Below are 12475 nucleotides of genomic sequence, written 5' to 3'. Positions count from 1 at the left end.
AATTTCGGACAATTGTCACATGCAATCTTGTAAACTCCGGATAATGACAATTTAGGCTTTTTCAAAGTGTGAATCAGGTTCTTCTGCAGCCTACTATTAGTAGGCAAAATTGTCTGGAACCCCGGGTTCTTTAGAAGACGCCCTAATTAATATGAAACTTTACCTATGAAGGGACTGACTTCCAGCACGATAACCTAACGTGGAACTTTTATTATTATCTACTTTCCTGTCTTAGAGCCGTCTCTTTATTTCAAGCTCGTAACCGTTATTTCGGGCTGTTGTTTCCAGGGTTGCCAGTTCGTGTTCCAAGGCTTCTGCGGATGGGGGAATGGATATCGCTCTATGTATACTAGAACGAGAAAGTGCCATTTTATGCGCCAGCGGGTGTGCAGAATCGGCAGGTATGACATTCTCAGAAAAACTTATGCTTCCTGGAGATGAAGATGTCACATTCTATGTGATCATCGACTATACATAACTTAAGATCTACAACGTCATACTGGGTGACTCGTTTTCAAGAGTAAAAATTTTCTCGTGGAGATCGTTGAACAGTGCAAGTATCTGATCTATGTCTTCTTGGGATGAGTCAATTACCAAGAGAATATCATCCATGTATCTCGGCATACAACTTTATTTTCTCCGCCATCTATATATTACTAACAAAAAATTGAGATTCTATCGTATCCATGAATATATCGGCCCGCATCTCGTGGTCGTGCGGTAGCGTTCTCGCTTCCCACGCCCGGGTTCCCGGGTTCGATTCCCGGCGGGGTCAGGGATTTTCTCTGCCTCGTGATGGCTGGGTGTTGTGTGCTGTCCTTAGGTTAGTTAGGTTTAAGTAGTTCTAAGTTCTAGGCGACTTATGACCACAGCAGTTGAGTCCCATAGTGCTCAGAGCCATTTGAACCATTTTTTTTGAATATATCGGAAAGAATCCCTGCTAGAGGGCTACCCAGTGCTAACCAGTACGGTTGTGAGTATATTTTGTCTTTAAAAGAAAAGTAATTGTATTTCAAAACAATGCGCGGGAGATTCATGAGCACATCAATTTCAATATCTGGTAATTTCTTATGGAAGTGTAAGTCCGATCTACAGGTACGTTGGTGCGGAGGCTGGAAACCTCGAAGGGGGCCAGCTCGGATGTGGCATGGCAGATTACGTTATTCAGTTCATTTACCATTCGACAGAGTTTCTCAAAGTAATTTTTCTGGAAAGCGAAGTTGTCCTTAATTTTGTAATGTAAACAGGCAGCCAGCTTGTGGTACGTACTATTTGTACTGTCCATGATCGGACGTATCGGATGGAAGTTTTTGTGAACTTTGAATTGTCTCGTTAGTATGGGAGGCTTCGGGTTCATATTCAGGAGTCATTTCTTTAGAAACACTCCTATTAATTTATTGGTTTCCTGCTAACTTGTTCTTATCTCTTTCTGTAACGCTTGAGTAGGATCTGATTCGATGGAAGTAATGCCATTTTGATCGAAAAATGGCTGTTTTTCTATGTATTCCGCTTTGGAAGCTATAATTAACGAGTTCCCCTTATCGGCTTTCGTAACTAGGGCGCCATTATTCTCCAGTTTACCATTAATACTTTTCACCGGTCTATAACGTAATGCTTTGATTGAGCGACAGATCATTTTCTAAGATTTCACAGAATTCTTAGCCTAACCGCGTTTGAACATTCTTTGGCGTTTTGGTACACTCCAAACCTAATTTAAGGCCTGCTATGAAATTGTCTACCACGTGTGGTTCTTTGATCGCAGGTGCGATATTGAATTTCAGCGCTTTTGACAGTAACTGGGTCTTAGCTGTTGAAAACATTATAGAAGTTTTATTAATAACACGTTCACAGAACGTGGGTGTGAATCCTGTATTATTGGAACATCCTTGTTGGTTACCTCTGGTAACACCGTTGGACAAATTTGACAGTTTTTTCGCATGCCTTGCAGCGATTTCTTCTTTCTCTTTACCAATGAAATCATTATGTATTCGATAATTTTAAGACTTCGAATAGTGCATCGATATTTCAAGATACAACTAATAAGCTTTCTCGTTTAACCAACCTTTCTTTGTATACAATTCCGCAATTCTGTTATTGAGGATCTGAGCTATGAATTTCTTTTTGAAAGTAGGAGATTTGTAATATAATTTTCCTACACAATTCGGAGTACTAGCGTGGCCATTTCATTTATAAACAAGTGTAAACAGAATAACGTGACCCCGAAGTTTGTCAGCGGATATTCCATGCCGGAAAACACAATCGTTGTTTCCGTTGAACGGACAGCACGGCTCTTATCAGAGACCCATCTGAGAAGAAATTCCTATGTTCTAGGTCAAAATGCGAGTAGATTTTTGTTTTGTAGAACGTCTTCGCATCCCCCCCCCCCCCCCTCCAGAGAGACAAAATGCGACGTTGTGAAGGCGGTAATGAACGGAAGAATTTCGAAACAGACTACTTCTAGCAGGAAAGAGGTGGTGAGCCCTACACAGCGCATCCCAGACCCAGTCGTGTTCACGGTCGGTGCAGCAGAGTCCGCAGTCCGTGGTTAGCGTCCCAGGTTCGATTCCCGGCCGAGTCGCTAATTACCTTCTCTCAGCGTGAAACATCGCTTTCAAACGATATGAAGCACACAAAATGCACCGTCATGAATGTAACTGTATACCGTCATGTGCATAACCGTAATACGTTACAGTGCTCTTTTCCAACACACTTGTCGTGTATCAATCAAATCTAAACCTAAAGCACCACAAAATTAATATCGTGATGGGGCATGCAGTAAAACTAAGAAACCACCAACAGATCCAAACCTGAGACGACTTTGCGGAATGTGGTGGTGGGTACTTTGTTCACCGAAGCCGTTCTTCGCTGCGCCGTGACGTCAGTGTTGCTGCTGCCGCCGTCGCCCCCCTCCTCCCCTCCCCATCCCCACAAGTGTGCTCACAGCAGCAGGTTTCCACCAGCCTCGCCGCGTGACGTCACCCGCTGACCCTGGACTGGCGACCCGCAGTTGTCTGCACTGCGCGGACGCCCGCTTCCTGCCCACACACCGCTGTTCCGCAGCGCCAGCGCGTCTCCTCGAAGCTTCCAGGCTTGCAGCGAAATGACGACGAGAACAATCGAGAAACTGCAGCCAATACAGACGCCTTACCGAGGATCACGCTACCCACGCGCCATTCGTGGGCGGAAGAGGAACCTAAATTTTCCCTGTCTGTTCCGTTGTGCTGCGCCGAGTACGATGGTCAGAACTTATTTTATGGCGGCTGTTTTCTGCAGTAACCCTTATATATTAGGGCTGGTCACTTTCAACAGTTCCCAGTAAGTGGCTGTTGTCTGCGCTCTGATTCGTTGATGCAGAAGAGACTGACCGGTCGCCGTATTCGGTTTTATACTACCGGAGCACTGGTGCCACATTTAGTGGCTTTGTATTGAACCAGGAGCAAGGAAAAAATCCCTCGAAATCTCGTAGCTACAGGTACGAATTCTTACAATATAACCGCGCAAAATATCGCTATATGACGTCATCCCCGCAAACTGCACTTACTTTAGATTCAAATACCAAGTTCAATTTCTGACGCTTCAAACTAAGCACAGTAAGAAACTAACTACAGTAAGGTCCGCACTGTGGATCACCACACAAAAACTGGTAAGAGTTGACGCCATCGTTTTCTTTAGTCCTGTCTGAAATATTTCGGTCGAGAAAAGCCACGTTAATAAAGCTTTGCGTGAGTTTATAAAAACTGCACCGTCCATGATGTAATTAATATATTTTTGAAGCACCTACAATAAAGAGGCTACCAAGATGGTAGTAATTATCTTTTAGCCAAATTAGAGACTAACCGTCCATAGATATAATTTTCATGTTTTACGTCCGTCGAGGTGGTAATGATTATTTGCATATTTTTATGTAAATAAGTAAAAAGAGGAAATAATTTGTACACGCAGTAAGTATAAGTAAATACGCAATACTAATTTCTGTAGGAGAAAAAGAAAGAGAAACAGCTGTTTGAAACTCCTAGATAAGGAGACAAAAATCCCTGACTTGCCGGTCGTCTTGTTTCCTTGGAGTTGGCAAAATTTACACGACAGAAGAAAGAAGGCATGAAGGTCGGGGGCATATTTTGAGAAACAGTAAGGAGAACGACATTTGCTATCAGCAGATTTGCCCAAGTATTAAGCATTTTAATCGTAAATAAACTAGAGACGGAATTATTCGTGAGTGGTAACGAAAATTCATTGTATCAGCTGTGCAACTCAGAGACAAGCAAAGGTCCTGCAGTGCTTTATAGAGGACGTTACTTCACCTACTGTGGCATTTCGTAACTTGTAATCGCAGTTTTACCTACGGAAAGGAACGACGCTTCAGTGATACTGTAAGTGAACTAAGGGTAGGTAGGGCGTGAATTACAAGTTAATGAACAGCAACACTGACAGCTCACCATACACTAGGTATTTAAGCGTTAGAAAGCACTTGTGTATAAATTTCTCAGCATTATTTTGAAAGAAGAATAAAGCCATTGATGCAGTGGTTTTCCGTACTTGGCTCTCCACGTAACGAACTTCTACATCCAATTTTAGAATTCAAACACTTACACTCGACGTATTAACGATACCTGCGTCTTTGTATACGTCAGTTACACGCGGAGCCGCATCGGTTACGTGTACGTACATAATTAACTTGTGTACCTGAGAGGAGTAATATGGGTTCAGTAGAAGTAGGCATGTTGTTGTTGTTGTGGTCTTCAGTCCTGAGACTGGTTTGATGCAGCTCTCCATGCTACTCTATCCTGTGCAAGCTTTTTCATCTCCCAGTACCTACTGCAACCTACATCCTTCTGAATCTGCTTAGTGTATTCATCTCTTGGTCTCCCTCTACGATTTTTACCCTCCACGCTACCCTCCAATACTAAATTGGTGATCCCTTGATGCCTCAGAACATGTCCTACCAACCGATCCCTTCTTCTGGTCAAGTTGTGCCACAAACTTCTCTTCTCCCCAATCCTATTCAATACTTCCTCATTAGTCATGTGATCTACCCATCTAATCTTCTGCATTCTTCTGTAGCACCAGATTTCGAAAGCTTCTATTCTCTTCTTGTCCAAACTATTTATCGTCCATGTTTCACTTCCATACATGGCTACACTCCATACGAATACTTTCAGAAATGACTTCCTGACACTTAAAACTATACTCGATGTTAACAAATTTCTCTTCTTCAGAAACGATTTCCTTGCCATTGCCAGTCTACATTTTATATCCTCTCTACTTCGACCATCATCAGTTATTTTGATCCCCAAATAGCAAAACTCCTTTACTACTATAAGTGTCTCATTTCCTAATCTAATTCCCTCAGCATCACCCGACTTAATTAGACTACATTCCATTATCCTTGTTTTGCTTTTGTTGATGTTCATCTTATATCCTCCTTTCAAGACACTGTCCAATGCATTCAACTGCTCTTCCAAGTCCTTTGCTGTCTCTGACAGAATTACAATGTCATCGGCGAACCTCAAAGTTTTTATTTCTTCTCCATGAATTTTAATACCTACTCCGAATTTTTCTTTTGTTTCCTTTACTGCTTGCTCAATATACAGATTGAACAACATCGGGGAGAGGCTACAACCCTGTCTTACTCCCTTCCCAACCACTGCTTCCCTTTCATGTCCCTCGACTCTTATAACTGCCATCTGGTTTCTGTAGGCATATACTTATAATTTACGTACATTATCTTTCGCTGCTTACGGAAAGACTCCCGACACTAAGGTACACAGTGTATGTACTAGGATTAAAGTCAGCACGTGAAGTGTAACCACGGGTGTTCAGAAAGTACCAGATTCTGTGAATTAAATATTAGGCGCTGCAGTGGTTAATTGTAAGAGCACAGAAGTACTTTGATGATTAACATTTCGCGGGTGTTCCTGGAAGCACATTATGTGTACAGATATTATGTACGTTATTGAAATAATCCGTAAATGCAATGTTGTCAACCAGACTGACTAAGAATTTAAAGACTTCTTGGCCTTGTGTAAAATGAGCTAGGGGATCGAGATCACGAGTTGAGCTGCTCAGCACCGTACTGGTGCAGAAACTAAGGACGACGGGTAAAAGGCGAGACAGAGGGCTACCATGAACGATTCACTCGTTTCCAGAATTCACATTTTTCCGAAGTATTAAGTGTACGAATATGATTGCATGCCATTACGAATTCAGCGCCTTGCCAAAATGCCGACAAGGCAAGACTTTTCATGTGTTGGAACATGCGAGGTATTTGACCAAATGTGGCAGCTGCAAAAAACTGTGTAAGGGGGTGGGGGGCTAAACAAGATTTCTGTACGCAGTCCACACAAGTCAACAGCACGCAGAAGCCACGAACTCTGAACACCGCAGCAAAGTGTGTGGAAGACAGTGCGTCGGCGGTTACACTTCAAACCGTACCGTCTGGATCCCTTACAACAATTAAAAGCGGACTGTTACGGCCGGCGCCTTCAGATTTGCGCCAAATTGGAGGCAGCAACTGAGGATGGACATTTCGCCCCCACGCTGATATTCAGCGACAAAGCAACTAACACTTTTCTGAAAAAGTTTATCTCCGCAATGTGAGCGTGTGCCGTACTGAAAATCCTCACCAAATTTCGGTGCATGTAGGAGATTCGCCGAGGGTTAATGTATCCTGTGCAGTGTGACAGGCGAAGCTGAATGGGCCGTTTTAATACTGTGAGACAACTGTAGCGGGTACATCTTACCTCGATATGTTGCACTTGTGGTTGTTTCGACTACTCATTCCTTCAGGGAGCATCGATGTTTGTTGCTACCTAAACGACGAAATTTCGCATCGCTGGATTGGCCGTAGGCGGTTAACGCTAGTACTGATCAGCTTGCAAAAGCACTTAACAATGGATGTTTGAAAATCTGAAACTGGTCACGGGTTTGTGTAGTTAAACTGTGTGTGTCGTGATTGCGGTTGTCTCCTATATTTAAGTCATAATGTTTATAATTCTACTACAGCCCTGTTTCTCTTAATGTTTATTTTCGAAAATCTAGCGATTAACATAGGGTTTCATTGCACTGTGGCTGACTCAAATGAACTTGAAATATTAGCAGAAGGCCACTCGATCACTGACTACACAAAATAGAGGCCATAATGGATGTTACCGGGAACTCGCGTCACACGTATGTATGCACGATGATCTTCAGAGCCATTTTGTTTCTTTTTAGACCACTCGGCCAATGGGCTTGCGAAAATTTGAAAGGGCGCGAAACACAGGAACGTTAACAGTGAGACGCAGTACAAAAAACAGACAAAAAACACCGTGCACGGGAGAGCGCGGTCTGTACTCGTCCGGAGAGTGGGGGCTGCCGCGGGGCGCCGTGCTCACGTGTCGGGGGCATGCGCGGCTGGCCGGCCGGCTGCACAGACTGCACAGGCTGCGTGCGTCTCTCGCACACGCAAAGTTGCACAGGTGTAAACCTGCCTCCACACTAGGGACAAGCGGTGCCCACCACTGAACCTGCCGATTCCAACTGTGCGTCACCAAAACACTCTTCGAAAGCTAACATGCGTGAAATACGTGCCACACAAAAATTGTTACTGTAACATTTCATTTCTTTGGCTCCGCTGACTGACAACCACACTGTAACCTGACAACCTGTACCAGAACTCTGGCCAAGCAACGGATCACTATTCCACCACAACACTTTACAGAAAATAATATAGCAGCCACGCGTTCTGTTGTATCCGTGAGTGTGTGTGTGTGACGTCACGCAGCACACCATTACGCCACGGGTCAATGTCGACGGCCGCTATCAGCAGCTGCGAGCTGCTCCAGTTTAGGCAGCCGCCTGTACTGGAAATACGGGTACTTGCAGAACCTTGATGCTTTGAGGAAAGTGAAACACACGACGGAAGTCTGAGAAAACTGCAGATTTTTTTCACTCATTAACTACTAAATGGTTTATGACCACATGGGCCACCAAGGCGACAGCGAAATTTTCACGAACCTTTTTTTTCTCCGTCTGAGACATTCAAGTACCGGGTGCTTGTGAGTAAAATGCAGCTACTGACCCAAGTCCACTGTGGTCTGAGTATGGTAAGGCAGCGAAATACTGTAGACATGCTAAAGCGTTAACGCGAAACCAGTTGGCGCCGGAGGAAATCAATTCCAATACCAGGTGCGAATCTGTCACTGTGCAACACCTCGCGGAAGTCTCCGGTGCTCATACTGAACAAGTTCTGCAAGTGGCGGCTAATAATATCGACATTCTGCCTTTCTCACTTGTTTGTCCCTTCCTGTCCACATTCCGTTCCCAATGCATTAGATATGGGAACATTTCTTTGCGGTGTAAATCGGTTCCGCAAGGGCGCATTAGCATACCAAGTTTCGCCGCCATACAGCAGTCACAGCCCACGATGGACCTCTGCGAGTGGCTCAACTTGAGACTACAAGCAGCCAGTGGTACAGCGAATGACGGACATTTGCCACGCCGGACATTTGCCACACTGGCCCCTTCGCCAGGTAGCTTGACTAGCGATCCCTCAGGTTAGGGGCGCCCTTCCTCATACTACTTCTGTCCGCTTTCGAACCGCCGTCTTCACGTCTTACTCGATGCAACCAGTACGTAAGGGACCTCCATCGACATCTCGGGGAAATACAGAGCTGCTTCTCCGAAATCGAAACATTTATAACATTTGGGAAACGAAAGGAATACCGACGACTAAGTCAGTATGTGATTAGTTGTGCCAAGTATAAATGCAGATCCCTCTGTCTGTACGGTAGCTTCCTTTCACGCTTACTTATTGAGATGGAAACAGTATTGGTATGGGAACAACAAGAACGGAAAGATGTAAAAGAGAGTGCGCATGTACGCTAATCATTTCTTTTTGGTCACTGCAATGTGCCTACTTATCTCTTGCGGCGAAACATTAGTTAATCAAGTGTAGCGGGACAATGTTCAAAACATGACTGAAAATACGCTACTAAATAGAGATAAGAACTTCTATGATTGACATGTCATCTAAAGTCTACGTACATTTTTAAAAATGTTAGAGATAAGGAACTGTAGTAATACAGAATGCTATGCTTGTAACGTACGTTGTTCTACATTGTTTACCTCTGGTATTTACAGAGTCACAGAGAAAACATCCTAGGTTTTGGAGGGAAAAGCCGTAATTATAATGATCTGCACTGCAACAGAAACAAGAAGCACCACGTAGGGAAAAATAATGTAATGCCTGTTCCAACTCACAAGTTACATTGAAGCAGATAGTTCCTGTGACTAAGTGTGGGCAGAGGTTATATTCGACTACCTGAATAAATTAATAACTGGCTCCTTTTGCCGACCCCCGGTATCAGACGAAACAGTTGCTGAACAGTTGAAAGAAAACTTGAGTCATCACAAATAGGTACGCTACTCATACAGTTATAGTTGGCAGTGACTTCAAACTACCTTCCGTATGAAACTTCCTGGTAGATTAAAACTGTGTGCCCGACCGAGACTCGAACTCGGGACCTTTGCCTTTCGCGGGCAAGTGCCAGGAAGTCCCTCACGTGTGACGACAGTCACTTTTCCGTGACGTCACGCGTTCTTTGCTGGCAGTGGATCAGGGGAGCACACTGAACAGTCGTCGTGTTGATCTACCTGTTTCCGAAGATAAAATTGTCAATTTTATGGTTTTGGTATTCAAATTTGCGTTTTACGACGATGTGCAGTCTAACTGACACATGGCATTTCTGAACTGTTCAAGACGGGTCGTGTTCAGTACTTTGTCATGCCGAAGTGTCTGTAAATGCGAATTCAGTGGCCACCCACGATTCCGAAACTGGGACTTACCATCAATAACGGGTAAGGCTTCTGTAACAGTATCTGGCTAAACGAAATAATGTTTACTGTAGGTTTCTGTCAAACATAATTAGCAAATGCCCCCACAAATGTTATGATTTTGACGTGATTCAGCCCTCTGACGGAAACTAAGAACAAATCTACCTCGACTCTCGCAACTGTTGCACTGGAAATGGCACAAATTAAATCCAGATTCTGCCGCCGTTACAGGCTGCACGTAGAAATCTACACTGCACTTTAATCGTGTAATTTGAACGTGAAATGAAGAAGCTGGTAAATGACGGCGTCAGAATCACCGACATTCATTCCTCCCTCACATAATACACGACTGAAGCGCAGGCCGCACACAACACGGCGCGCCTCACAGATCGCTGACGCGTTGCTTTGTCGACACACCGGGCTCTCTCATCAGGCAAATAGTAACACGAGAACAGCCCAACAAAGCGATGCAGCGTTGCAGAGCGCTAAAAAAATTTCATCAGCAAATCACAAACGAGGAGACGTGACAGAGCGATAAAAAATACGAAATGTTTATTTCGTGAAGTACAAACATTTCGATAAATTCTCAAGAATTCGCCAACTACTACGCAGATGGTCGCCTGTTTGTAATGAGGGTGTTGGGGAAAGCTACAGATTGCTCGTTGACCATAACCTTAATTCCAGAAAATTGTGAAAATACGCAAATGAAGGCGAGTACTGCGTCTCATCGCCACAAGCGTGTCGGCGTCACGCCACGAGTTGTGATTCGCGAACGGACTTCAGGATCCGCAACGCCCACGCACGAAACAGCTTCCGACGTCTCTTTACTTTGCACACGAGTTTACGTGTGTAATATCTGATGTTAAGCATGTAAGCGAGATAAAGTTTAGAAACGGTTTGAAATTGTTCTTAATGTGTGTTCGAAAGCAAGTGCTCATTCTGAAATACTGGGTAAACATAGTCTGCTTAATTTGCGCTGCTTTTTAAATAAATGCCCGTTTATCGCGCGTCTAAATTTTTGACACGTCATGTCTACTGATGTGTGGGCCGTACGACGATGTAATTTTTGCAGATACCCTACAGGGTGTGGGGATACTGTCTGCAAACTGCGTCGCGAATAGGTAGGTACCGATAAACTACAACGATACGTCTGATGTCTAAGTTGACTCCATGAACAGCGACAACGTGGCCGGGGGGTAGCGGAAAAATCTCTCCAGTTTTTGTAGTCTTGCGTGCAGCTTCTTGGAAGTCGGTAACGGCCCTCATTCTGAAATACTGTCTGACTAACGTCCGCGTATTTCAGCGCCCTTAGTCACGTTACCTCGCGACGCGCAATGTTTCCAACTGCGGTACTTCTCTTACTGTGTGACAACCGCAATTTAAGATTATACCTCTGAATGAGTACATCTTGACAACATTTCAGATGTCTGAATTCCGCCACATTATGCGAAACATTAAAAAATAAATTTCTGCCACGCCTGCAAGCCGCTACACGCCTTGTCGCACTAAAACTCGCTTACTGCAAAGTTCTGCGTTTGATGGTTTTCGTAAACTTGCGTCCTACGAACATAATCAAGAACGCGAGGTTTTCATTTTAAATGCCTGTTGTACGTGAATACCGTGGAAATCTACACTAGCCGACTCAATGTGGCGGTATTTTCCATTCGTTCCACGTTATTCTCGCTCAAGCTTTCATAGACTGGAGCAAGGCCATAAGTAACGACCAATAAATCACTGAACACTCAAAACGGTAATTTAACACACTGTTAGCCACCCCCTTTGTTCGTAGCGGTCGTAATTTTTCAAAGTAAGACAAAGTATTAGACCAGAGCAGTGAGTTACGAGACAAAAACCACACAAAAGCGTGCAAAACATCCGCCGCTCCCATAAATTCCTGCCTTACCTTTCTGTGGTATTCCCGTGCAGACACAAGATACACAAGCTCTGTCTGGGTAGGCAGGACAACGTGGCACGCTGCTTCCCTCCAGGCTGCTGCGTCACAACTGGGCCGCACAGACAGACAGCCGGCTGCCCCCCCCCCCCCCCCTTGCACTGACGTCACGGGGCGGCGTTGCCAGCTCGCGCGGCAGGCGAGGGAACTGCTGCAGCAGTGCCAGCGGGGCGTTTACGTCGGTGTCGGCACTGCCGGACCGCCTGCGTCCCATCCACGCCACAGTCAGTTATCTCGAACCGCGCTATACAGCTGGCAACACGCACCCCCTTCGCCTGGCGCCCCAAAAAACCCGATTTCGTCAACCGATTTCCCAGTACCGCTTTTGGTCAACGCAAAGATGAAACAAAGACGCTGCATTTTGGTCACGGGATGAGGAGAGGTGTGAACACAACATCTTCCGTCATCGTGCTGAGTGCCAGTGACTTACGTGCGAGTTTCGCGATTCGTATCGATCATTTGCTACTCCAGAAATGACGGACGAATGTGACAAGTTTTCGTTAAAGAACGTTACAGGGATATCAATGCTGAGGTCATCGGTGCCTGGGCTCACGTACTACTTTAACTTCAAGTTACACTGAGGACGACACATTTACCCTCAACATGTGGACCAACTGAAATCTTTCTGTGATTTCGTTGATACTGGATACGGGAAAGTTCTGGGTAGTATTAAAACTAGATGGTTGTCATTGTTGCCAGGAGTTACAAAAG

The 12475-nt window shown here is 44.7% G+C and overlaps 1 protein-coding gene across 1 annotated transcript in view; it reads right to left on the bottom strand.

The window, feature by feature from the left end:
- Nucleotides 1-11809, bottom strand: part of LOC124741133 (speckle-type POZ protein-like) — a 49910-nt gene extending 38101 nt beyond the window's left edge. The window contains exon 1 of the mRNA XM_047248662.1: nucleotides 11717-11809. The gene's annotated coding sequence lies outside the window, so the exon portion shown is untranslated. The remainder of the gene's footprint in view (nucleotides 1-11716) is intronic.
- Nucleotides 11810-12475: the final 666 nt, after the last annotated feature.

Source organism: Schistocerca piceifrons, unplaced genomic scaffold (assembly GCF_021461385.2).
Source record: "Schistocerca piceifrons isolate TAMUIC-IGC-003096 unplaced genomic scaffold, iqSchPice1.1 HiC_scaffold_1872, whole genome shotgun sequence".
NCBI classification, from domain to species: domain Eukaryota; kingdom Metazoa; phylum Arthropoda; class Insecta; order Orthoptera; family Acrididae; genus Schistocerca; species Schistocerca piceifrons.
This window is presented reverse-complemented; position numbering and strand designations above follow the sequence as displayed.